The sequence below is a fragment of the Narcine bancroftii genome, chromosome 1, assembly GCF_036971445.1.
Source record: "Narcine bancroftii isolate sNarBan1 chromosome 1, sNarBan1.hap1, whole genome shotgun sequence".
Taxonomy (NCBI): domain Eukaryota; kingdom Metazoa; phylum Chordata; class Chondrichthyes; order Torpediniformes; family Narcinidae; genus Narcine; species Narcine bancroftii.
In genome coordinates this window covers 290028780-290054662 of record NC_091469.1, presented here as the reverse complement: position 1 = coordinate 290054662, position 25883 = coordinate 290028780, and the positions used below count along the sequence as shown (strand labels likewise).

Genomic DNA, 25883 nt, shown 5'->3' with positions numbered 1-25883 from the left:
TTCAATCCTGCATTAATGCCAAAAATCAAAAATAGATTTCAAAATGCTTCACTTTCCACCTGACAACGTTTACTTTTTTGTAGAGAGACAAGTTGGCAGCAATTTGGATTTTATGTACAAAAGACAATGATCAGAATTTAAGAGAAAGATTCTTCCACATTCCCACACTCACTTTACTAATTATTTGGCCTGCAACCTGCACTATTCCACTTCTGACCTCTTGATCACTTTGGAATTGGTCATTCTGCAACTGAGAGCCATGTCCCAAATTGCACAAATCCCTCTCTCATTCCTTTCGAGGCATGATAGAGGTAGGTAAGTTGTTCCCATTGTTGGGGGGAGGCCAGAACTAGGGGACATAGCCTCAAGATTCAGGGTAATAGATTTAGGATGGAGATGAGGAGGAATTGCTTTTCCCAGAGGATGGTGAATCTATGGAATTCATTGCCCATTACGGCAGCGGAGGCTATCTCAGTTAATATATTTAAGGCAAGGTTGGATAAGATTTTTACATAGTCGGGGAATTAAAGGATATGGGGAAAAGGCAGGTAGGTAGAGATGAGCCTATCATCAGATCACCCACGATCTCACTGAATGGTGGAGCAGGTTCGACAGTCTGAATGGCTTACCCTTGCTCCTACATATGCTCTTAGAATAAGAGGTCTTATTATTCACATGAAATTAAATGTGAACAGGAGAAACTGCTGGGACCCTTTTATCGCTGCTCCATCGAGAGTGTGCTGGCCCACTGCATTCCGACATGGTTTGCCAGCTACTTAGCAACAGACAAGAGGGACCTTCAGATGGTCATCAGTATGGCCCTGAAGATTATCAGCTGTGCACTGCCCTCTTTGGAGGGTTTATACAGATCTCGTTGCCTCAGTAAAGCAACCAAAATCCCAAAAGACCATTACCACCCTGGCCATCATCTGTTTGAATAGTTGGTCTCCAGTAGAAGTTTTAGGTCCAGTAAATCACAAATAGACTTAAAAACAGATTTTACCCCAGAGCTATACATGAACTGAATACCACCAAACATTGTTGTCTTTATATTTTATTGTTTGATGTACATGTGCACCATCGGGATGTGCACTCAATTTTGTTGTACTTGTGCACTAACAATAAAGGTTACCTAATCTAAAATTAGCTGATTTAAATTTCAGATTAGACATGGGACTGTTCTTTTGTATAGCACAGAGATAGACTAGAAAGCAGTTTGATAACTTTTAATGTCTTCCTGGAAAATAGAGGGAGAGTGAATACTATGTTGAATATTTCCTGCAGGATGACTATGACTGCAAATCAAAAGTGGTTAAAAATATTTTGGAACATCCTGAGAATGAAAATGGCAAAATTAGGAAGACAAAAACATTTTTTTTCCCCCTCTCCCAGCACCAGCGATCTGGGTTTGAAGTAAAAACATAATGCTGGAGAAATTCAGCAGGTTATATAGGAAAGATAAAAATTCAGAACTGAAGCTTCAGGCTTGAGCCCTTCATCAAGGTATGGAAAAAAATGTCAGTAGGAGTCCGAATAAAAAGTTAAAATCCAAAAAAAGCAAATACATATGCAGGACAAGTATTTCATCTATACTAATAAATATTGTTTCATGAATACAAGAGACTCTGATGGTCAGTGTGAGCAGTTTCATTGGTCGTTCAGCATTCTCACTGCCTGTGGGAGGAAGCTGTTCCTCAGCCTGTTGGTGCTGGCTCTGATACTCCTGTATCTCTTCCCCAAAGGGAACAGCTGGAAGATGCTGTGTGCAGGGTGGAAAGGGTCCTCAATGATTTTGCAAACCTTCTTCAGACAATGATCCTGGTAGATCATGCCAATGAGAGGCAGGGAGACTCCAGTGATCCTCTTTCCCACTCTTATCGCCCTGTGGATTGCCTCCGGTCCATTTCTCAGCAGCAACCATACCGCACTGTGATATAGCCGGGCAGGACACTCTCAGTAGAGCACTTGTAGAAGGTTGACATGATGGTGGCTGATAGCCTGCCTGCTTCAGTCTTCTCAGGGAGTGCAGTCACTGTTGTGCCTTTCCTGACAAGTGAGAAGATGTTGTTTCCACGACAGGTCACTAGTTAAGTGAACTCAAAGGAGCTTGGCACTCTCCACTACAGAGCTGTCGATGAGCAGTGGAGAATGATCGTTCTTGGTCTCCCTGAAGTCCACGATTAATCTCCTTCATCTTGCCCACGTTGAGACTCAGCTTGTTGTTCTTGAACCATTTCATGAGATTGTCCATGTTGAGACTCAGCATTGACTGTTGAGTCATCTGCAAACTCAATGACCCTGTTGGAGCTGGATCTGGCGATGCAGTCGTGGGTTAGTAGCATGTATAGGAGTGGGCTGACCACACAGCCCTCCCGAGGTGTGCCAGTGCAGCTGGATTAAACCTTAATAATATTTTAATACATATAAATATAAGAAAAAAAAATGGGCCAAGAGAGAAAAGTATGGAAGAGGAAATAAAGCAAGTTAGGCACACATAGAACAAATGCACAACTTACTTTCAATCTTGCACAAACGTCAAACATCAAAATATTTCACTTTCTACCTGACAACATTTACTTTTTGTATCAACACAAGTTGGCAGCAATTTAGATTTTAGATACATAAGAAAATGATCCAAATATTTCAAGAAACATTCTTTCACATGTCCACTATCACTTTACTGATTTTTTGCCCTACAACCTGCACTATTCCACCTCTGACCTCCTGATCCCTTTGGAATTGATCACTCTGCAACTGACAGCCAAGTTTCCCAAATTGCACAACCCACTCTCTCATTCCTTCTTTTTCATCTCATTGAGGATCCCTTCCACAGCATCTATCCAGCCGCTCCCGCCCGGGGGAAGAGAACACAGGAGCGTCGGAGCCAGCACCACCAGGCTGAGGAACAGCTTCTTCCCATGGGCAGTGAGAATGCTGAACGACCAGAGGAACTGCTCACACTCACCCTCCGAGACTCTCATACGTACAATGCAATATTTGTGTATTTATATGTATATATGAGTACTTAGCCTGCATGTATATTGCTTGTCTGAATGTGTGTTATGTCTGGTTGTGTGTCTGCATGTTTTGCACTGAGGACCGGAGAACGTTAGATTGTATTTGAACAACCAGATGACAATAAACTTGATTTGAGAGATGGCTAATAGTCTTTAACCAGCTGCTCTATTTCCTTCATGCAGTCAAAAGCTATGTTTTGAATGGAGGTTTTAGTGAAGAGATTGGGATGTTTTGAACCATGAAGTATGACATTTAACTGCTGTACATTTAATAAGAAGAGATGCAACAGGTTGTCCCGAAGCAGGAATATGTGGCCTTGACACACACAGCTGGAATTCATCAGCCAAACATCTGGAGGCTCTGCAGTGACTGCCAGGGCAGCTCGTCCTTTCAGTCGCCCCTCTCGTGAGGGGGTGAGGGGGCCCGCCCGCCTGCCCGGCCGAAGAGACGTGGCCGCACACCCGGCCACTGGCCCAGCTCCAACCGCGGAGCCCCGACCTCCCCAAGCCCACCTTCCGGGACGACCCCAGCCTGCTCCCCGCCTTCCGTCACCATTGACTGAGCGCCTACCTGCCAAAGTCGGAGCTGCCTCTCGCACCTCAGGATCGGACGGCGGGGTGTGAGGGGAGATTGTCAACTTCAGGCCGTGGCTGCCCAGGTCCGCAGTCGGCCCCAAATGCAAGATCTCGCGAGAGCCTGCCGGCTGATCCTTCGACGGACTCTCCTCTACCGGCTACTCCAGTCTGCGCCTGCGCACGCTTGACCCTCTTCTGCCGGTTACTCTGTTCTGCGCCTGCGCATACTTTGCCGGATGCTCCTCTTACGCTTGCGCACTCTTTTCTAGTTTCCCCATTGCAATTGATGTCTCAGATTACATTTCACGTTGATTGTCAGAGTAGATGCATGAGTCAACATGACATCACATACAACCCTGAGATTCTTTTTCCTGTAAAAAACTGTACACATGTAAACAAACTGCAATACAGAGAGAAAAACCAATAAAGGGCAAAAGTAAGACTTTAAATGAGTCCCTAATTGATTTTGTTGTTGAGGAGGCTGATGGTGGAGGGGTAGCAACTGTTCCTGAACCTGGTGGTGTGAGTCATGTGGCACCAAGGCTTCTTTCCTGATGGCAGCAGTGAAACCAGAGCGTGGTGTGGATCCTTGATGATCACTGCTGCTCTCTGACGGCGGCGTTCCCTGTAGATGTTCTCGGTGGTGGAGAAGGTTTTGCCTGTGTTGTCCTGGGCTGTGTCCACTACCTTTTGCAGGGCTTTGCGCTCAGGGGCATTGATATCCCCACACCAGACCGTGATGCACAGGTCAGCACACTTTCCACCGCCAACGTTTGCCAAGGTTTCTGATGTCATACCTGTCATGATAATGAATATGTATGAGATGTACCGGAAGTCACGTGGTATATGAGAGAGAGATAAGAACACAAGCAGGAGAACAAAGGAAACGGGAGAATAAAGACACTCAGACGTTTACCTGATAAAACTAGTGTTTAATGTTTCATTAACTTCACATTTCGGGCCACAAATGTGACATTGGCGACGAGGATGAAAGAAGCTTGAAGAAAATTAAAGACTAAACAAGGTTACAGACGTTTACAGACAACTTCAAGGTGATAAGAATTTTCTCTGTGACTCAGTACTTTTGGGGCTGGAATATTTCCTCATGGCTGGTGCAGACAGTGACTTTCTAACACATAGTGGAATTGCTCATTTTGACCCAACGGGTGATGCAAGTACTGTAAGTGTGAAGTGGAAGGCATGGCTGGAAGAATTTGAATCCTACGCCGACAGTCGTGGCCTATTTCTAGATACCGGTACAGTTGAACAAAAAGCACAGAGAAGGGCGTTACTTCTTTTCACTGCTGGACCTGCAGTTCGGGCAACATTTAAAACACTTTTAAATACTGGAAGGAAGGATGAGTACCAGAAAGCGGTAGATGCATTAAATGCACACTATGTAGTGACACCGAATGCTACATTTCAACGCCATTTGTTTCGGAGAACGAGACAAGAAGATGGCCAGACAATTGCTCAGTACGTGACGAGACTATGCCAGCTAGCTGTTGGATGCAATTACATGCCAGCTGATTTGGACAACCAATTATTGGATCAAGTCGTACAGCACTGCAGATCAGATAAACTCAGAAGACGTCTACTGGAAAGAGGGAGTGAGTTGGAACTCACCGATGCTTTAACCATTGCTGCTGCATTAGAGGCTGTTGAAGGGCAATTTCATACCATGACCCTGAAAGACAACTCAAGCCAGCAAATTAAGAGGCTTTCACATCGCCAAAATCAGCCAAGATATACGCCGACACAGGACGTGGAGTGTTATCGATGTGGAAACCGAGGTCAATTTGGAAAAGACCCATATTGCCCGGCCAAAGGCTAAGTTTGCAGAAAGTGTGGAGGTAAGGACCACTTTGCAAAGAAGTGCAAAAGCAAGTCCAATGCAGACCAGAAGAGGAAGAGTACAACTTCCAAAGGCAAAGCCTGGGGGAAAGGAAAGTATCCTGGAAAGAAAGATACCATTCGCCAGATAGATGGTGACGATGATGATACCCAGGAGGAACAGAGTTGTTACCAATTTACGTTGAATGAAGTACATCATGAGAAGGTCCCAGTGATCATTGGTGGAGTGACAGTGCAGGTCATTGTAGACTCAGGCAGTGACAGTAATGTGATTGATCGACATTTATGGGAGAAGTTGAAAAGGAAAAAGATCATCTGTACCTCAAAGAAGTGTTCCAAGAAACTGTATCCATACACAGCAACCAAGCCATTGCAGACCATTGGATGTTTTACTGCAACTGTTGAAGCTGGAGATAAGTGCACCGAAGCAGAGTTTATGGTCATAGAAGAGAGGGGAGAACCATTGTTGAGTAGAAGCACAGCGCAAGACCTGGCAATACTTCATATTGGAGCTTGTGTCAATTCAATTCAGTCATACGAGGATATGAAGCAAGAATTCCCCACAGTCTTCCAAGGAGTAGGAAAGCTGAAAGGTCGACAATTGAAGCTAGCGGTAGATGAAACGGTCAAACCCAAGGCACAACCAATGCGCCGAACTCCGTTTGGACTTCGTGGGAAAGTTGAAGCCAAAATTAAAGAATTGATCGAACAAGACATTATTGAACCTGTGGAACATTCGACGCAATGGGTCAGCCCAGTAGTGATTGTGCCCAAACCAAAGGGTGACATAAGACTATGTGTTGACATGAGAATGGCCAATGAAGCTATAATTAGAGAACGACATCCTATACGGAGGAAATACTTCAAGAACTAACTACCAGCAAGGTATTCTCAAAAATTGATCTGAAATGGGGCTATCATCAATTAGAGCTGGATCCAGGTTCCCGAGATGTGACAACATTTGTGACTCACTGTGGATTGTATCGTTACAAGAGACTATCATTTGGAATTAATGCAGCTTCGGAGATCTACCAGTATGAAATCCATTGAGTGATTCAAGGCATTCCTGGAGTTGCCAACATTTCTGACGACATCATAGTCCATGCACCAATGAAGGAAGAGCATGACAGACGGTTGAGGCGTGTACTATCTAGACTACAGGAGGCAGGCCTTACCGTGAATGGAAACAAGTGCCAGTTCGGTGTGTCAGAAATGGACTTCATGGGACACAGACTTACATGGAAAGGACTAAACCCTGCAGAGGCCAAGGTGAAAGCTATTGCAGAGGCACGTGCACCTCAGAACGCAACAGAGGTGAGGAGTTTCCTAGGATTGGTCAATTTTTGTGCAAAGTTCATTCCTAATTTCGCTACAGTGGCAGAACCACTAAGGAAACTAACCAGGAAAGGTGTACCATTTCATTTTGGATCTGAGCAGAAGAAAGTGTTCACAGCGCTGAAGCAAAGCCTTACAGATGCAAAAACTCTTGGATATTATGATCCGGCGGCATCAACCAAAGTCATAGCGGATCCCAGCCCAGTTGGTTTAGGAGCCGAGTTGGTCCAGATGCATGATGGAGGACCAAGAATCATTGCCTATGTCAGCAGATTGTTATCTGATGTGGAAAGAAGATACTCTCAGACAGAGAAAGAAGCACTCGGACTTGTATGGGCCTGTGAGAGGTTCCATGCATATTTATACGGCATTGAATTTGAACTCATCACAGATCATAAGCCATTAGAGGTGATCTATGCACCTAGATCCAAACCATGTGCCAGAATAGGGAGATGGGTACTCAGACTACAACCCTACAAATATAAAGTAATCCACATTGCAGGGAAAGCAAACATTGCTGATCCGCTGTCCAGATTGGTGAAGGATGGATGTCCACATTCCAAGTCAGAATTGGGAACAGAAACAGAGAGCTTTGTACGCTTTGTAGCTATTCAGGCGACACCGAAAGCTGTGACTACGAAGGAAGTCGAGAGAGAATCCGAACGTGATCCAGAACTCATGGAAGTAAGAGAATGCATACAGAGTGGACAATGGGACAAGTGTACTCACAAGGCTTACATTCCCATTAGAGACGAACTTTGTTGCATCGGACAGTGTGTATTGAGAGGTTGCAGATTGGTGATTCCGCAAAGATTGAGACCGAAGATCGTATCCTTAGCACATGAAGGACACCTAGGTATTGTTGGTACCAAGCAAAACCTCAGGACCAAGGTATGGTGGCCAAGTTGTGATAAAGACGCAGAGAAATTTGTTAAAACTTGTCACGGATGTCAAATCACAAGTAGAAGTAATCCGCCAGAACCGATCCGGAGTACGCAACTTCCGACAGGACCATGGATCGACGTAGCTGTTGATTTTCTTAGTCCTTTACCGACGGGTGAATCAATTATGGTAGTGATAGATTACTACAGCAGATACTATGAGTACGTGGTGTTGAAGTCCACAACCACTAAAAAAACAATACAAGTGTTAGCAGAGATATTCGCAAGATATGGATTACCTGTTACATTATACTCTGACAATGGTCCACAATTCATTTCAGAGACATTTACAGAATACATGAGTACCACAGGTATCCACCATCATAAAGTAACTCCGAAATGGCCGCAAGCCAACGGAGAAGTAGAGAGACAAAATCAGTCCATTGAAAAACGATTGAGGATTGCACACGCAGAAGGACAAAATTGGCGAGAAGCATTGCTATCTTATGTGGCTGTCTATCGAGCAACGCCTCATGCAACCACTGGAAAAAGTCCTGCAGAAGCATTTTTTGGGAGAAAAATCCGCACAAAAATGCCAGAAATAAAGGAAATCCGAGACGACCAGGAGATGAGGGACCACGATGCTGAAAAGAAAGGTGCAGCAAAGCTGTACACAGATTCGAAACGTGGAGCCAAGTACTCAGACATCATGCCAGGAGATAATGTTCTAGTGAGGCATGAAACTGGTGGTAAGCTAGACACACCTTATTACCATCAACCCTATACTGTCGTATCCAGAAGTGGCAGTATGGTGACAGTCAAGTTTCCGAATGGAGTCCTGTATAAGAGAAATGTCTCAGATGTAAAAAGGTACCAGTCCAGAGATACATCGAGCGAAGAGGTTGAAAGGCCAATACGAGATGCTGAAACTGAGAGACCTGATGATGTTCCAGAGGCAGTTACCAGCACTCCTGATGAAGTGACTAGAGCGCCAGAAACACCCGAAGCCGTGGCGAGCAGTATGTCCGACGCTGAGAGTGAACCGAGAAGCGACGACAATATCGCAGGCAGGCCGAAACGAAACCGGAAAGTGCCCAAATGATACGAAGACTTTGTGCCATAGTTTTAATAAGAACTTTGTGACAGTATTTTAATCTTATATCATAAAGTGCATGTATGAATGCTGTAGGAAGTAAATTTTATGTAGTTGAGTTATAGTATTACCATTAGTTACGATGTTTGTATGTTTCCGAGGGATATTGGTAAGTGAAGGTAAAGTTTATTTCTGATTAAAGGAGGGATGTCATGATAATGAATATGTATGAGATGTACCGGAAGTCACGTGGTATGAGAGAGAGATAAGAACACAAGCAGGAGAACAAAGGAAACTGGAGAATAAAGACACTCAGACGTTTACCTGATAAAACTAGTGTTTAATGTTTCATTAACTTCACATTTCGGGCCACAAATGTGACAATACCAAACCTCTGCAAACCCCTGTCTGTTGTCCTTAAGATTCCAGGTTGAATTCAACAATCGCACAATTTCTGGTTGGTATTAGAAATGGACAATTGTTTTTTTTTTTTGTTTTTTTTTAAATTTTTTTTTCACACCATAAATCACATTAGCCATGCTACACACTTTTTCTTTTTCACACATATACAGTGACTTTTTCTCCCCCCCCCTCCCTCCTCCCAAGCCACCCCCCCAACCACCCCCCCCCCTCCCATCCATTTTAGGTATACAATCTAGGTTACATTAAACCAGTCAGATAATGTTGTCATTCAACAAAAATACACCAGAAATTCTACTGAGTCCATTCTTTTCTTTCCTTCTCCTTCCATCAACTTAGGTAATGATTGTCCCCGCTAGGTTTTCGCTATTGTATTTAATGTAAGGCTCCCATATTTGTTCGAATATTTCAATATTATTTCTTAAACTATATGTAATTTTTGATAATGGAATACATTTATTCATTTCTATATACCATTGTTGTATTTTCAGATTATCTTCCAATTTCCAGGTTGACATAATACATTTTTTTGCTACGGCTAGGGCTATCTTAACAAATCTTTTTTGTGCATCCTCCAAATCAATTCCAAATTCTTTGTTTTTTATGTTACTTAGAAGAAAGATCTCTGGATTCTTTGGTATATTGTTTTCTGTTATTTTATTTAATATCTGATTGAGATCTTCCCAAAATTTTTCTACTTTCTCACATGTCCAGATTACATGAATTGTTGTTCCCATTTCTTTTTTACATCGAAAACATCTATCAGATACTGTTGGGTCCCATTTATTTAACTTTTGAGGTGTAATGTATAGTCTGTGTAGCCAGTTATATTGTATCATACGTAGCCTCGTATTTATTGTATTTCTCATCGTTCCAGAACATAATTTCTCCCATGTTTCCTTTTTTATCTTTATATTTAAATCTTGTTCCCATTTTTGTTTAGTTTTACCATTTGTTTCCTCATTCTCTTTTTCTTGCAGTTTAATATACATATTTGTTATAAATCTTTTGATTAACATTGTATCTGTAATCACATATTCAACGTTACTTCCCTCTGGCAAACGCAAATTGCTTCCTAATTTATCTTTCAAGTAGGATCTCAGTTGGTAATATGCCAGCGCTGTATCTCCAGTTATCCATCCTCAACATCCATTGGAGCGCTCACACCCCTAACGTCGAGGTACTCGAGATGGCAGAGGTCGACAGCATCGAGTCCACGCTGCTGAAGATCCAGCTGCGCTGGATGGGTCACGTCTCCAGAATGGAGGACCATCGCCTTCCCAAGATCGTATTATATGGCGAGCTCTCCACTGGCCACCGTGACAGAGGTGCACCAAAGAAAAGGTACAAGGACTGCCTAAAGAAATCTCTTGGTGCCTGCCACATTGACCACCGCCAGTGGGCTGATAACGCCTCAAACCGTGCATCTTGGCGCCTCACAGTTTGGCGGGCAGCAGCCTCCTTTGAAGAAGACCGCAGAGCCCACCTCACTGACAAAAGGCAAAGGAGGAAAAACCCAACACCCAACCCCAACCAACCAATTTTCCCTTGCAACCGCTGCAATCGTGTCTGCCTGTCCCGCATCGGACTGGTCAGCCACAAACGAGCCTGCAGCTGACGTGGACTTTTTACCCCCTCCATAAATCTTCGTCCGCGAAGCCAAGCCAAAGAAGATCTCCAGTTATATTGTACTTATCTCTCATTTGTTCAAAGGATAAGAATCTACTTCCTGAAAAACAATTCTCTATTCTTTTAATCCCTTTTTTTTCCCATTCTCTAAAGGAAAGGTTATCTATTGTAAAAGGGAGTAACTTATTTTGCGTCAATATTAGTTTTGGTAATTGATAATTTGTTTTATTTCTTTCTACATGAATCTTCTTCCAAATATTGAAGAGATGATGTAATACTGGAGAAGTTCTATGTTGTACCAATTTTTCATCCCATTTATATAATATGTGTTCAGGTATCTTTTCGCCTATTTTATCTAATTCTAATCTCGTCCAGTCTGGTTTTTCCCTTGTTTGATAAAAATCTGATAGGTATCTTAATTGTGCGGCTCTATAATAATTTTTAAAGTTTCGCAATTGTAAGCCTCCTTGTTTATACCCTTCTGTTAATTTATCCAGTGCTATCCTCGGTTTCCCCCCTCTCAATAAAAATTTCCTTATTATTTTCTTTAACTCTTTGAAGAATTTTTCTGTCAGTTGTATTGGCAATGCCTGAAATGTATAATATCCTTGGAAAAATGTTCATTTTAATACAGTTTATCCTTCCTATTAGTGTTAGTGGTAGATCTTTCCAATGCTCTAAATCGTCCTGTAATTTTTTCATTAGTGGATAATAATTGAGTTTGTATAATTGGCCGAGATTTTTGTTTATTTGTACACCTAGGTATCTTATTGCCTGCATTTGCCATCTAAATGGAGATTCCTTCTTAAATTTTGAGAAATCCGCATTATTCATAGGCATTGCTTCACTTTTATTTACGTTTATCTTGTAACCCGACACTTCTCCATATTCCTTCAATTTCTTATATAATTCTTTTATTGATAGTTCTGGTTCTGTTAAGTACACTATAACATCGTCCGCAAATAGACTGATTTTATATTCCTTGTCTTTTATTTTTATTCCTTTTATATTATTATCTATTCTTATCAATTCTGCTAGTGGTTCTATAGCTAACGCAAACAATAAAGGTGATAGTGGGCATCCCTGCCGTGTTGACCTGCTTAAGTTAAATTGTTTTGATACATGTCCATTTACTGTCACTTTCGCTAACGGTCCCTTATATAATGCTTTAATCCAATTACTATACTTCTCTGGTAAACTGAATTTTTGCAATACTTTGAACAAATAATTCCATTCTACTCTGTCGAAGGCCTTCTCTGCGTCTAAAGCAACTGCTACTGCAGGTGCTTTATTTCCTTCTACTGCATGAATTAAGTTAATAAATTTACAAATATTGTCTGTTGTGCGTCTTTTTTTGATAAATCCAGTTTGGTCTAAATTTACCATTTTCGGTACCTGCTCTGCTAATCTGTTTGCTAATAGTTTAGCTATTATCTTATAAGCTGTGTTTAGTAAAGATATTGGTCTATATGACGCTGCTGAGAGTGGATCTTTCCCTTGTTTTAGTATTACTGTAATTATTGCTGTTTTACATGAATCTGGTAAGCTTTGTGTTTCATCAATCTGGTTGATTACATCCAGGAGGGGCGGAATTAATAAGTCTTTAAATGTTTTGTAGAATTCTATTGGGAGTCCATCCTCTCCTGGTGTCTTATTATTTGGTAATTTTTTTATTATCTCTTGTATTTCTACTGTTCCAAATGGTTCTGTTAATTTATTTTGTTCCTCTATTTGTAGTTTTGGTAGTTCAATTTTAGTCAAAAATTCATCTATTTTCCCTTCTTTCCCTTCGTTTTCAGTTCGGTATAATTGTTCATAGAATTCTCTAAAGTTTTCCTTAATTTCTTTTGGATTATATGTAATTTGTTTGTCTTTTTTCCTTGATGCCAATACCATTTTCTTAGCTTGTTCTGTCTTAAGCTGCCATGCTAGGATTTTGTGCGTTTTTTCACCCAGTTCATAATATTTCTGTTTTGTCTTCATTATATTCTTCTCTACCTTATATGTTTGTAATGTTTCATATTTTATTTTTTTATCCGCCAATTCTCTTCTTTTAGTTGTATCTTCCTTCATTGCTAATTCTTTTTCTATATTTACTATTTCCCTTTCCAACTGCTCTGTTTCCTGATTATAGTCCTTCTTCATCTTGGTTACATAACTTATTATTTGCCCTCTAATGAATGCTTTCATTGCATCCCATAGTATAAACTTATCTTCCACTGATTCCGTATTTATTTCAAAATACATTTTTAATTGTTTTTCAATAAATTCTCTAAAATCCTGCCTTTTAAGTAGCATGGGGTTTAATCTCCATCTATACATTCTTGGAGGGATGTCCTCTAGCTTTACTGTCAATATTAAGGGTGAATGGTCCGATAGTATTCTAGCTTTATATTCTGTTTTTTTTACTCTATCTTGTATACTAGCTGATAACAAAAATAGGTCTATTCTTGAGTATGTTTTATGTCTCGCCGAGTAATATGAATATTCCTTTTCTTTTGGGTTTTGTTTCCTCCATATATCCAAAAGTTGCATTTCTTGCATTGATTTAATTATAAATTTGGTTACTTTGTTCTTTCTGTTAATTTTTTTCCCAGTTTTATCCATATTTGAATCCAAATTCAGGTTGAAATCCCCTCCTATTAGTATGTTCCCTTGCGTATTAGCTACCTTCAAAAAGATATCTTGCATAAACTTTTGATCTTCTTCGTTAGGTGAATATACATTAAGTAGATTCCAAAACTCCGAATATATCTGACATTTTATCATTACATATCTCCCTGCTGGATCTATTATTTCCTCTTCTATTTTAAATGGCACATTTTTACTAATTAATATAGCCACTCCTCTTGCTTTTGAATTATACGATGCTGCTGTTACATGTCCTACCCAATCTCTCTTTAATTTCTTGTGCTCCAATTCAGTTAAGTGTGTTTCTTGGACAAATGCTATATCAATTTTTTCTTTTTTCAGTAAATTTAGCAGTTTCTTCCTTTTAATTTGGTTATGTATTCCATTAATATTTAAAGTCATATAGTTCAACGTAGCCATTTTATACTTTGTTTATCTTCCCTTTCCGTTTTTCCATCATTACCTTTCCTCCTTTTCCATTTCTGTTTTCTTATTTTAAACCCTTTATAAGACAACATTCCTAAAACATCAAACATTTTCCTTATTCTCCTATTTATAACTTCTTTAGCCCCAATCTCCCCTTCCCCTCCTGAGTTGTCCTTTATCCCTTGTCGGACAACCACATCTCCCCTCTCCATTTGGGTTTGCGAATTCACTCGCAAGCGTCAACTGATTTTGCAGTGACCGCTATTCCCCCCCCACCCAGCCCCCCCCCCAGAAAAGATTTCACTTTTCATATGTAACAAAGGTCACTCTTTTAATTCCCTCCTTATTCTCTCTATTCCATTACCTTCCCTTATTAATTCTTGTCTATACTATCTATATTTTCCTCTAAGTACCGATACATTCACGTATGCACATTATATCTATACACTCTTATACCTCTTTACCCACATACATATCAATCGTGATCATTTTTACTCTCATTACACGTCTTCATCTCTCCGTCTATTTTGTAGTTGTTCTGCAAATTTTCGTGCTTCTTCTGGATCCGAGAATAGTCTGTTTTGTTTTCCTGGAATAAATATTTTCAATACCGCTGGATGCTTTAGTATAAATTTATACCCTTTCTTCCATAAAATCGCCTTTGCTGTATTGAACTCCTTTCTCTTCTTTAGGAGTTCAAAACTTATATCTGGATAAATGAAGATTTTTTGCCCTTTATACTCCAGTGGCTTGTTGCCCTCTCTTACTTTTTCCATTGTCTTCTCCAGTATCTTTTCTCTTGTAGTATATCTTAGGAATTTTACTAAAATAGATCTTGGTTTTTGTTGTGGTTGTGGTTTAAAGGCCAATGCTCTATGTGCCCTTTCTATTTCCATTTCTTGCTGTAGTTCTGGACATCCTAGGATCCTAGGGATCCAATCTTTTATAAACTCCCTCATATTCTTGCCTTCTTCATCTTCCTTAAGGCCCACTATCTTTATGTTATTTCTTCTGTTATAATTTTCCATTATATCTATTTTCTGAGCTAACAGCTCTTGTGTCTCTTTAACTTTTTTATTAGATTCCTCTAATTTCTTTTTTAAGTCCTCTACCTCCATTTCTGCTGCTACTGCCCGCTCTTCCATCTTGTCCATTTTCTTTCCCATTTCTGTTCAGGTCATATCTATTTTGTTCATTTTCTCTTCTGTGTTGTTTATTCTTCTTCTTAAATCATTAAATTCCTGTGTCTGCCATTCTTTAAATGACTCCATGTATCCTCTAACAAGAGAAAGTATATCCTTTATCTTGCCTTTCCCTTCTTCTTCTATTTCACTGTACTCTTCCTCTTCTTCTTCCTCTGGGTTGGCCATCTGTTGTTTCTTTGTTGCCCTTTTCTTCTCTTCTTTCTTGTTTCCATTGTCTTCTGTGTTCTCTTCTTGCTGCAGGTGTTCTGCAGCTGTCGTTGTCGGCTGTGGAGCGACTCCCCAGCTGGTCCCCCCTCCCGTCGGTGTGTTTTTTTTCATGCGCGGTTGCGCACTTTTACTCGGCTCAGTGAGCCATTTTTGTAGTCCAATTTCTACCGACCTGAGGGAGCGGGTTTCTCTCTCCACAGCGGGCCTCTTCGAACAGGTAAGGCCTTCTCCTTCTTCCTCCGTTGTCTTCTCTTCCTCTCTTCTTACCGTTGATTTTGATTTTTCTTTTTTTGTCGCCATCTTCTTTCCACCTTTATACTCACTTTTCTTTAACTTTTATTTCTGTGCCTTTGTGTTTTCCTTTGTTTTTCCCGACTTTTCTGGAGAGGGCTGGAGTTCACCGTCCGGCCACTACTCCATCACGTGACTCCTCCCGAAATGGACAATTGTGAGGAAAAGATCATGTCTCTGAAATATTATCTCGCTCTCCACTGATACAGACAAATGAGTGCATGAAGAGTTTATTGTCATTTAAGACCAAAATATATGGGAGCAGAAGAAGGTCATTCAGCTCATCAAGTCTATTCCACCATTCCATCTTGAGCCGATCCATTCTCCCACTCAGCCCCAATCCCCTCCCTTCTCCCCATAACTTTTGTTACCCTGACTATTCAGATACCTATCAATTTCTGTCCTAATGACTTGGCCTCCACAACTGCCTATGGCAGCAAATTCCAGAGATTTACCACTCTTGGGCTAAAGAAATTCCTCTGCAACTCTATTTTAAATGGGTGCCCTTCAGACCTGAAGTTGTGCCCTCTTGTCCTTGACTCCCCTACCACAGGAAACAACTTTGACATATTTACTTTGTCCAGACATAAGCATAATGTACAGATACAATGAAAGTAACAGCACATTAACTACATTAACTACATTAATTACATTAACAACAATTTAATATAGTTGACACATCAGAGACGGCAAAGAGTAAAAAAAAATAAATCTAAAAGGAAGAGAAAATAAATTTGACTTCTCTCAGAAGGTGGTGAGAGTGCCAACGGAGGTGATGGCTGCGGGTTCGATTACAATATTTAAGGAAAATTTGGATGGGAGGGTACGGTCTGGACACAGGTCGAAAAGGCCTCAAAATGACTTCTCTGCATAACCTGATACTCGACTTGTTTTTCTTGCACTCACTGTAGCAGTGGGTATTTATTATCTATAATTTATATTTATTACCTATTTTCATACTGGGCTAATTCAAGGTACATTATTATACAGGTGCACGATCCTTTTTCCGGACATCTAAAATCAGGAAAGCTGCAAAATCCGGCAAGTGGGGAGAGAGATGGCAGTGCGAGTTGGGCAGGCAAGAGACTGGCAGCGCGAGTCGGGTGGGCCAGGTGGGTGAGACTGGCAACGCGAGTCAGATGGGCGAGGGAGAGGGAGACAGCAGCGTGACTGGAAGGGGTGAGGGTGTATACAGCAGCACAATTCGGGTGGCCTTAATTCTGGCTTTCCGAAATCCGGAAAAATCTGAAATTCGGAACACACTGCCCCCCCAAGGGTTCTGGATAAAGGATTGTGTACCTGTATTTGTTTTTTTTAACAAGAAGTAGCTATTTGGCTGCAGCAAGTAAGGATGCTGGTGCGGATGTACGTTGTACTTATGTATATGTTAATGAACTCATTACCTTTTTACTATTTCTGATGAAGACCATTAACCTGAAGCTAGTTCCGTTCACACAAACGCTGGAGGAATTTGCAGCGTCCAGAGGAGGTAAAGCTAAGGCACCTTGGTGTGCTGTTAGACAGAATCAGACACACACAAGGTAAAGACTGAACAACAGGCTTTAATCCACAAAAACCTTCACAGAGCCAGGCTGGCTGTGGCTACAGCAACTCAGTGTGAGGCCTCGGGAGGCCGGCACAGGCTTATATCCTGGAGGGTGATTGACACCTGACTGGGTGGAGCTTGATCCATTCAGGCTGACTGATGGGCAGGCGGCCAGGTGTTGTCTTGTCCCCTTACACTTCTGCAAGTACAGAGGTTGCCCCCTGCAGTAGGCTGGTGGTGTACCACCACATTGCTCAGGCCCGAAACGTCGGCAATATACCTTTACCTCCTCTGGACGCGGCGAGACTGGCTGATTTCCTCTAGCATTTCTGTATTTTTACTAAAATCGCAGCGTCTGTAGACTGTGTTTCACCCCAGAAACTGTTCTTGAACCGCGAGCTGCTGGTCTTCAGGCTTCTGGAGAGGTAGTAGTCAGAAAAGGGTGATGAGGGTCCTTTATCAGGCTGAGGCAGCGCCTCACACGGATGCTTTTTATGGACTGGAAGTCGGAGCTTGCGATGAGTCTGACCTCCTGGAGTCTTCTGCATTCCTGGGCAGTCGAATTCCCAAACTAGGTCATGCTGGTAACCGTCCGTATACTTTCCAAGAAGTTTTGAATTTAATTTAGACAAACAACACGGTAACAGGCCCTTCTGGCCCAAGGCCTGTGCCATCCAAATACCCCAATTTACCTACGACCCTGGTACTTTTTTAAAGGTGGGAGCATTAGGGAAAACCTATGCAGACAAAGGGAAAATGCATAAACTCCTTACAGACAGCGCGGGATTCAAACCTGGGTCACTGTCCCTGAAATAGTGTTGTGCTAACTGCTAAACTAACAGTGCCGACACCAAATCTCCTCAGGCTCCTTTGATATTATCTTTTTTTCTGTCTTGGTGAATTGAGATCATTGATATGATTCTAGTTGGTGTATATTACATACTTGTGTGGCTGCAGCCTGCAGCAAGTAAGAATATCTGCACATTGAACTTGTGTATAAGACAATAAACTCTTCATTCACAAAAAACTATCTGGCTGTTTATTCTGAGCTTCACCAGGAGAGGCCACTGGTGACACACGAACAACTTGTGTAAAGTCCTGGTCCGTAAAAAACGCCAAAGATGCAGGAGGTGAGGACGAGAACTTCCATCAGGGTAGAGACATCCCTCGATGAGATTTCACAGTGGAGTGAAACACCAAAGTCTGCAGATGCTGTTATTGTAATAAATGCGTTGAAGAAGGGCTCAGGGCCGAAATGGCAGTAATATATCTTTACCTCCTATCGGCACTATGAGAGTAGCTGAGTTCCTCCAAAATTTCTGCGGTTTTACTTTTCTCACACTGATGTGCATAGAGTCACTTGTTTGCATTGACAATGACACCCTCTCAGATTGACACACTGGCTAATGCTGGTGGATAGTGCAGCGTGGGCTTTGAGAGTATACTTCTTAATACCTTAATATTTTAAAGTGTTAACTTCTTCTCTAACTTATAGCTATGTAAATATGCTCCATGGTCCTGGAGAAATGCTATCTTGTCCTACCGTGCGAGCATGGTATGAATGATAAAACTGACTTAACTTGAAGTATGGAGCTTTCTTTCAAACACACTTCTTTTGATGTCAGCTTTTAGAGAGATTTCTCCTCACTGGTGTATTCACACAACTTCCCCCCCCCCACCAGATTTTAGGGTTATAGAACTGATTTTCTAGATGATAGACCAGCAGTCCTGCCTTCTCAGAGATTGCTGCTTCCACCCTGCCCTTCACAAGGGACAGGTTTTGTTCAGGTCAAATATCACTGCTTTTTACTCTGCCTTTTCACCAAGGACAGGTTTTCTTCCGTTCCCTGTGCTCTGTGCTCTTTTCCTCCAAAACAATGTCCTCCCACCTTCTTCATCCTGCGTCTCTTCCCATGTGACTCACTCAAATGGATCTGGGCTTTGCAGCCCTGCGAACACAAGGCTGAATGTTCCCTTAATGCACACACTGTCCTGACATCCATAGTCATCCATCTTAATACCATTATTAGCTTATCTGCTAGAATCAGCATTTCCAAACTAACAACTTCACAAGATAAGATAAAGGCCATTCGGTCCATCGAATCTGCTCTTGTTCTTGCTTTCTCTTAGTGTCATAGTGTTTGTCAAATGTGCTGTGGTGTGTGTACCCCTGTAACCAAGCCCACTACATAGCCTAGGATATATAATTCTACGTTACTTCAAATATCAGCAACCCATCCATTACACTTTACCACCCTAACGTAAATCATAAACCACTAAAAGATCTGTCTACACCAGCCATTCTCTTTTTTTTAAATTTTTAAATTTTTCACACTGTGAACCATATCAACCAAAATATATACAAACGTTTCTCATTAAATATACCCGGTGGCATTTTCTCCTTTTTTTCCCCCCTACCTTCCCTCCCCCCTTCCCACCCCCCTACAAGCCCATTAAACATTCAACATATACAATGCAATAAAACCATTAAACAATGTCATCACACAATGAAAAATAAACAAGAAAAATGTGTGATCTACTTTTACACACTGGATCAAGTCGTTTTGTCTTATCATTTTAGGGGTGGAGGTCCAAGGCAAGCCAAATTTGTTCAAATATGTGACTTTATTTTTTAAATTATATGTTATTTTTTCCATTGCTGTACTCACAGGCACTCTTCTGATTTCTAAGTTGACATTATACATTTTTTTGCTTCGGCTAAGGCTATCATAATAAATCTTTTTTGCGCTTCATCCAGTTTGAGGCCTAATTCCTTACTTCTTATATTACTTAGAAGAAAGATCTCTGGATTTTTTAGTATATTATTTTTTGTGATTTTATTTATTATCTGATTTATATCTTCCCAAAACATTTTCACTTTCTCACATGCCCAAATTGCATGTACTGTTGTTCCCGTTTCCTTACAGCGAAAACATCTATCAGATAATGTTGGATCCCATTTATTTATCTTTCGGGGCATGATATATAATCTGTGTAACCAATTATACTGTATCATGAGTAACCTTGTGTTTATTATATTCTTCATAGTTCCAGAACATAACTTTTCCCATGTTTCATTTTTAATCTTTATGTTTAAATCCTTTTTCCACTTTTGTTTGGGTTTATAGCTTATTTCATAATTTTCCTTCTCTTGCAGCTTGATGTACATGTTCGTTATAAATCATTTAATTATCATTGTGTCTGTAATCACATATTCAAAGCTGCTTCCTTCTGGTAATCTCAGTCTGTTTCCCAATTTATCCTTTAAATAAGCTTTCAGTTGATGATATACAAACATTGTACCATGAGTTATTTCATATTTGTACTTCAACTGTTCAAATGTTAATAAATTATTTCCCAAAAAACAATTTTCTATTCTTTTAATTCCTTTTCTCTCCCATTCTCTAAAGGAAAGGTTATCTGTTTTGAAAGGGATTAGCTGATTTTGCATCAATAATAATTTTGGAATTTGGTAATTTGTTTTTTTTTCCTTTCTAAGTGAATCTTCTTCCATATATTGAGTAAATGATGCAGTACTGGTGAGCTTTTATATTGCACCAACTTTTCATCCCACTTATAAAGTATATGTTCTGGTACCTTCTCCCCTATTTTATCTAGTTCTACCTTAGTCCAGTCTGGTTTTTCCCTTGTCTGGTAAAAATCTGATAAATATATTAATTGTGCTGTTATATAATAATTTCTAAAATTTGGTAACTGCAAACCACCTTGGTTATACCTCTGTTAATTTATCTAACGCTATCCTCGGTTTTCCTCCTTTCCACAAGAATTTCCTTATTATTCTCTTTAGTTCATTGAAAAATTTCTCTGTTAAGGGAATTGGTAACGATTGAAATAAACATTGTAACCTTGGGAAAACTTTCATTTTAATGCAATTTACCCTCCTTATCAACATTAGTGATAATTCTTTCCAATGTTCTAAGTCTTCCTGCAATTTCTTTATTAATGGCTGATAATTTAATTTGTACAGGTGGCTTGTTATTATCTAACCCAATACCTAGGTATCCAGGCCAAACATTTTGGCAGTTTCCGCAAAGCAGGACGTCAAGCGCTGAAGAGCTGAAGAGCTGGCTCTTCAGCCTGAAGAAAACTGAGGTCCTCCATCAGCCAGCTCGCCACCATGACTACCAGCCCCCCCCCCCCCCCCACATCTCCATTGGGCACACAAAACTCAAAACGGTCAACCAGTTTACCTATCTCGGCTGCACCATTTCATCAGATGCAAGGATCGACAATGAGATAGACAACAGACTCGCCAAGGCAAATAGCGCCTTTGGAAGACTACACAAAAGAGTCTGGAAAAACAACCAACTGAAAAACCTCACAAAGATAAGCGTATACAGAGCCGCTGTCATACCCACACTCCTGTTCGGCTCCGAATCATGGGTCCTCTACCGGCATCACCTACGGCTCCTAGAACGCTTCCACCAGCGTTGTCTCCGCTCCATCCTCAACATCCATTGGAGCGCTTTCATCCCTAACGTCGAAGTACTCGAGATGGCAGAGGTCGACAGCATCGAGTCCACGCTGCTGAAGATCCAGCTGCGCTGGGTGGGTCACGTCTCCAGAATGGAGGACCATCGCCTTCCCAAGATTGTGTTATATGGCGAGTTCTCCACTGGCCACCGTGACAGAGGTGCACCAAAGAAAAGGTACAAGGACTGCCTAAAGAAATCTCTTGGTGCCTGCCACATTGACCACCGCCAGTGGGCTGATATCGCCTCAAACCGTGCATCTTGGCGCCTCACAGTTTGGCGGGCAGCAACCTCCTTTGAAGAAGACCGCAGAGCCCACCTCACTGACAAAAGGCAAAGGAGGAAAAACCCAACACCTAACCCCAACCAACCAATTTTCCCCTGCAGCCGCTGCAACCGTGTCTGCCTGTCCCGCATCGGACTTGTCAGCCACAAACGAGCCTGCAGCTGACGTGGACTTTTTACCCCCTCCATAAATCTTCGTCCGCGAAGCCAAGCCAAAGAAAAGAAGAACCTAGGTATCAGATTGCTTGTGTTTGCCATATAAATGGTGATTCTTTTTTAAATTCTGTATAATCTGCATTACTCATTGCCATCACCATTTTTATTTGCGTTGATCTTGTACCCCGATATTTCTCCATACTCCTTCAATTTCTTATGTAATTCTTTTATTGATATTTCTGGTTCTGTTAGGTATACTATGTTGTCATCTGCAAATAAACTGATTTTATACTCCTTCTCCTTTATTTTTATCCCTTTTATTTTATTTTCTGTTCTTATCAGTTCTACCAATGGTTCTATTGCTAAAGCGAACAGTGAGGGGGATAATGGACATCCCTGCCTAGTTGACCTACTTAATTTAAATTGATTTGATACATATCCATTTACTGTTACCTTCGCCAATGGACCATTATATAATGCTTTAATCCAATTAATATATTTTTCTGGTAGATTGAACCTCTTTAATACTTTGAATAAATAATTCCATCCTACTCTGTCAAAGGCTTTTTCTGCGTCTAAAGCTACAGCCACTGTTGGCTTCTTATTTCATTAAACTGCATGAATTAGATTAATAAATTTACAGACATTATCTGCTGTTCGTCTTTTCTTAATAAATCCAGTTTGATCTTGTTTTACTATTTTTGGTACACAATCGGCCAATCTGTTTGCTAATAATTTTGCTATTATCTTATCATCTGAATTAAGTAGAGATATTGGTCTATATGATGCTGGTGTTAGTGGATCCTTCCCCGTCTTTGGTATTACTGTAATTATTGCTGTCTTTCATGAATCTGACAAGCTTTGTGTTTCTTCTATCTGGTTCATTACTCCCAGGAGAGGAGGAATTAATAACTCTTTAAATGTTTTATAGAATTCTATTGGGAATCCATCCTCTCCAGGCATTTTATTGTTCGGCAGCTTTTTTAATATATCCTGTACTTCCTCTATTTCAAATGGTTTTATCAGTTTGTTTTGCTCTTCTTCTTGCAATTTTGGCAGTTCAATTTTAGCTAAAACCTCTTCTATTTTATCATCTTTCCCCTTGTTCTCAGTTTGGTATAATTGTTCATAAAATTCCTTAAAGTTCTTGTTAATCTCTATTGGGTTATAGGTAATTTGTTTGTCTTTTTTCCTTGATGCCAATACAGTTCTTTTAGCTTGTTCTGTTTTAAGTTGCCAGGCTAATATTTTATGTGCTTTTTTCTCCTAGTTCATAATACTTTTGCTTTATTTTCATTATGTTCTTCTCCACCTTATACGTTTGTAATGTTTCGTATTTTATTTTTTTGTCCACCAATTCTCACCTTTTTGTTATATCATCCCTTTTTACTAGTTCCTTTTCTGTCTTACTATCTCCCTTTCCAACTGCTCTATTTCTCTATTGTAGTCTTTTTTCATCTTAGTTACATAACTTATTATCTGCCCTCTAATGAAGGCTTTCATTGCGTCCCATAATATGAATTTGTCTTTCACTGATCCCACATTTATTTTAAAATATGTTTTAATTTGGCGTTCAATAAACTCTCTAAATTCCTGCCTTTTAAGTAACATGGAGTTTAACCTCCATCTATATGTTCTTGGTGGGATGTCCTCCAGTTCTATTGCTAATAACAGGGGTGAATGATCAGATAGTAATCTAGCTTTATATTCCGTTTTTCTAACTCTCCCTTGAATATGGGCCAACAACAAAAACATATCAATCCTTGAGTATGTTTTATGCCTACTTGTATAATATGAGTATTCCTTCTCTCTTGAGTGCTGCCTCCTCCATATATCCATAAGTTTCATTTTCTGCATTGATTTAACCATAAGTTTGGCCATTTTATTCTTTTTGCTAGTCTTTTGTCCAGTTTTATCCAACATTGGATCCAAATTAAGGTTAAAATCCTCTCCTAACCATATAACCATTTACGGAGCGTAAACAGGCCATGTTGGCCTTTCGAGTCCGCACCAGTTCACTGATTTTGTGCGCCCTCTTCAGGCATTGGTCCCGGTAGATCTTCATCAAAATTCAATTATCATGTTATAAAGTGCAATATTACACAAAATTCACTTCATTCAGACATAAAACAGAGATACATTAGCAGAAAGTTAAATGAAGTGCTTCTTTCAGTCAAAAGAGAATTCTCTGCGACCCTGAAGCCCCCAAACCCAGCCCTTGCCCACAAGCAGCCAGCCACCGCCCCCCATCCCAACCCCCCAATCCAGCCCAAAACATCAAATGCAGTTGCCTTGTTTAAAAAAGGTAATGGGGAGAATCCTGGGAATTATAGACCAGTATAGGATCTATGAGCATTTGGAGAAGAATAAACTACTCAAGGACAGTCAGCATGGCTCTGTGAAGAGAAGGTCATGCCTCGTGAGTCTAAATGAGTTTTATTTGAGGGGGGTAACAAAGGAAATCAATGAAGATAAGGTGGTAGATGTGGTCTACATGGATTTTAGCAAGAATTTGACGAGACTAATCCAGAACGTAATTTGGCAGGACTTGCACAGTAAATGGCAGGGCCTTTGAGAGTGTTGTAGAATAGAAACCTGCAGATGCAAGTGCGTAGTTTCCCAAAAGAGGCAACTCAGGCAGACAGGGAGATATATGGCATGCTTACATTCATCAGGCAGGATGTTGAATACAAAAAGCGTGATCTTATGATTTAGTTGTGCAAGTCATTGGTAAGGTCACACTTTGAACCCTGTTCAAATGCAGTTCTGGTGACCCAACAACAGGAAGGATATCAATAAAATAGAAGAGGTGCAGAGGAGATTCACCACGATGTTGTTTGGATGAGATAGCCCAAGTCATAGACAGAAGTTAGATAGGCTTGGTCTTTGGAGGTTGATGGGTGACCTATGGAGGGACATGGAAAAAGTGAATGCATGCAGTCTTTTTCCAAGATGAATGATTTAAAAACTAGAGGGCACATTTAAAGCAACTCGGGGGAGATTTAAAAGTCATTTGGTCAGTGATATGGATAGGAAAGGCTTACAAGGGACTAAATGCACACAATTGGGACCAGCCCAGAATGCTAACTTGACTGGCAAGGCTGAATTGGGCAAAAATTGTCTGTTCTGTGGTGTTATAACTCTGTGACTATGAGTGATCTCCTATCAATATATTTCCCTGCATATCTACAATCTTCAAAAAAATATCTTGCATAAACTTTTGATCCTCTTCATTAGGTGCATATATATTGATCAAATTCCAAAATTCTGAATTTATCTGACACTTTATCATTACATACCTCCCTGCTGGATCTATTATTGCCTCCTCTATTTTGATTGGTACATTTTTATTAATTAATTAATTAATATAGCTGCACCTCGAGCTTTTGAATGATATGATCCTGCCCCTACATGCCCTACCCAGTCTCTCTTTAATTTATTATGTTCCACTTCAGTTAGATGCGTTTCCTGCACAAATGCTATATCTATTTTTTTTTCAGTAAATTTAATAGCCTTTTCCTTTTAATTTGGTTATGTATTCCATTAATGTTTATAGTCATATAGTTCAATATGGCCATCTCATATCCTGTTTACACCTCATTTCCGCTTCCTCACCACCACCATCCCCTTTTCCCCATTTTCATCTCTCAGTTTTCCCTTTTTAAACTCTATGTATGACAACACATTTAAAACATAAAATACTCTAACAACTCCCACATCCAATATGCCCTTAACCCCAAATATCCCTCCCCACTCTGAGTTGCCCCTTATCCCTTGTGGGGCAACCACAACTCCCCTTTCCATTTGGATTGTGAACCTGCTCGCAAGCGTCAACTGA

At 40.5% G+C, this 25883-nt stretch overlaps 1 protein-coding gene across 2 annotated transcripts in view; it reads right to left on the bottom strand.

The window, feature by feature from the left end:
- The window catches only part of btbd10b (BTB (POZ) domain containing 10b), a 65045-nt gene extending 61303 nt beyond the window's left edge, over positions 1-3742 (bottom strand). For both annotated transcript variants that reach the window (XM_069903237.1, XM_069903227.1), the window contains exon 1: positions 3589-3742. The gene's annotated coding sequence lies outside the window, so the exon portion shown is untranslated. The remainder of the gene's footprint in view (positions 1-3588) is intronic.
- Positions 3743-25883: the final 22141 nt, after the last annotated feature.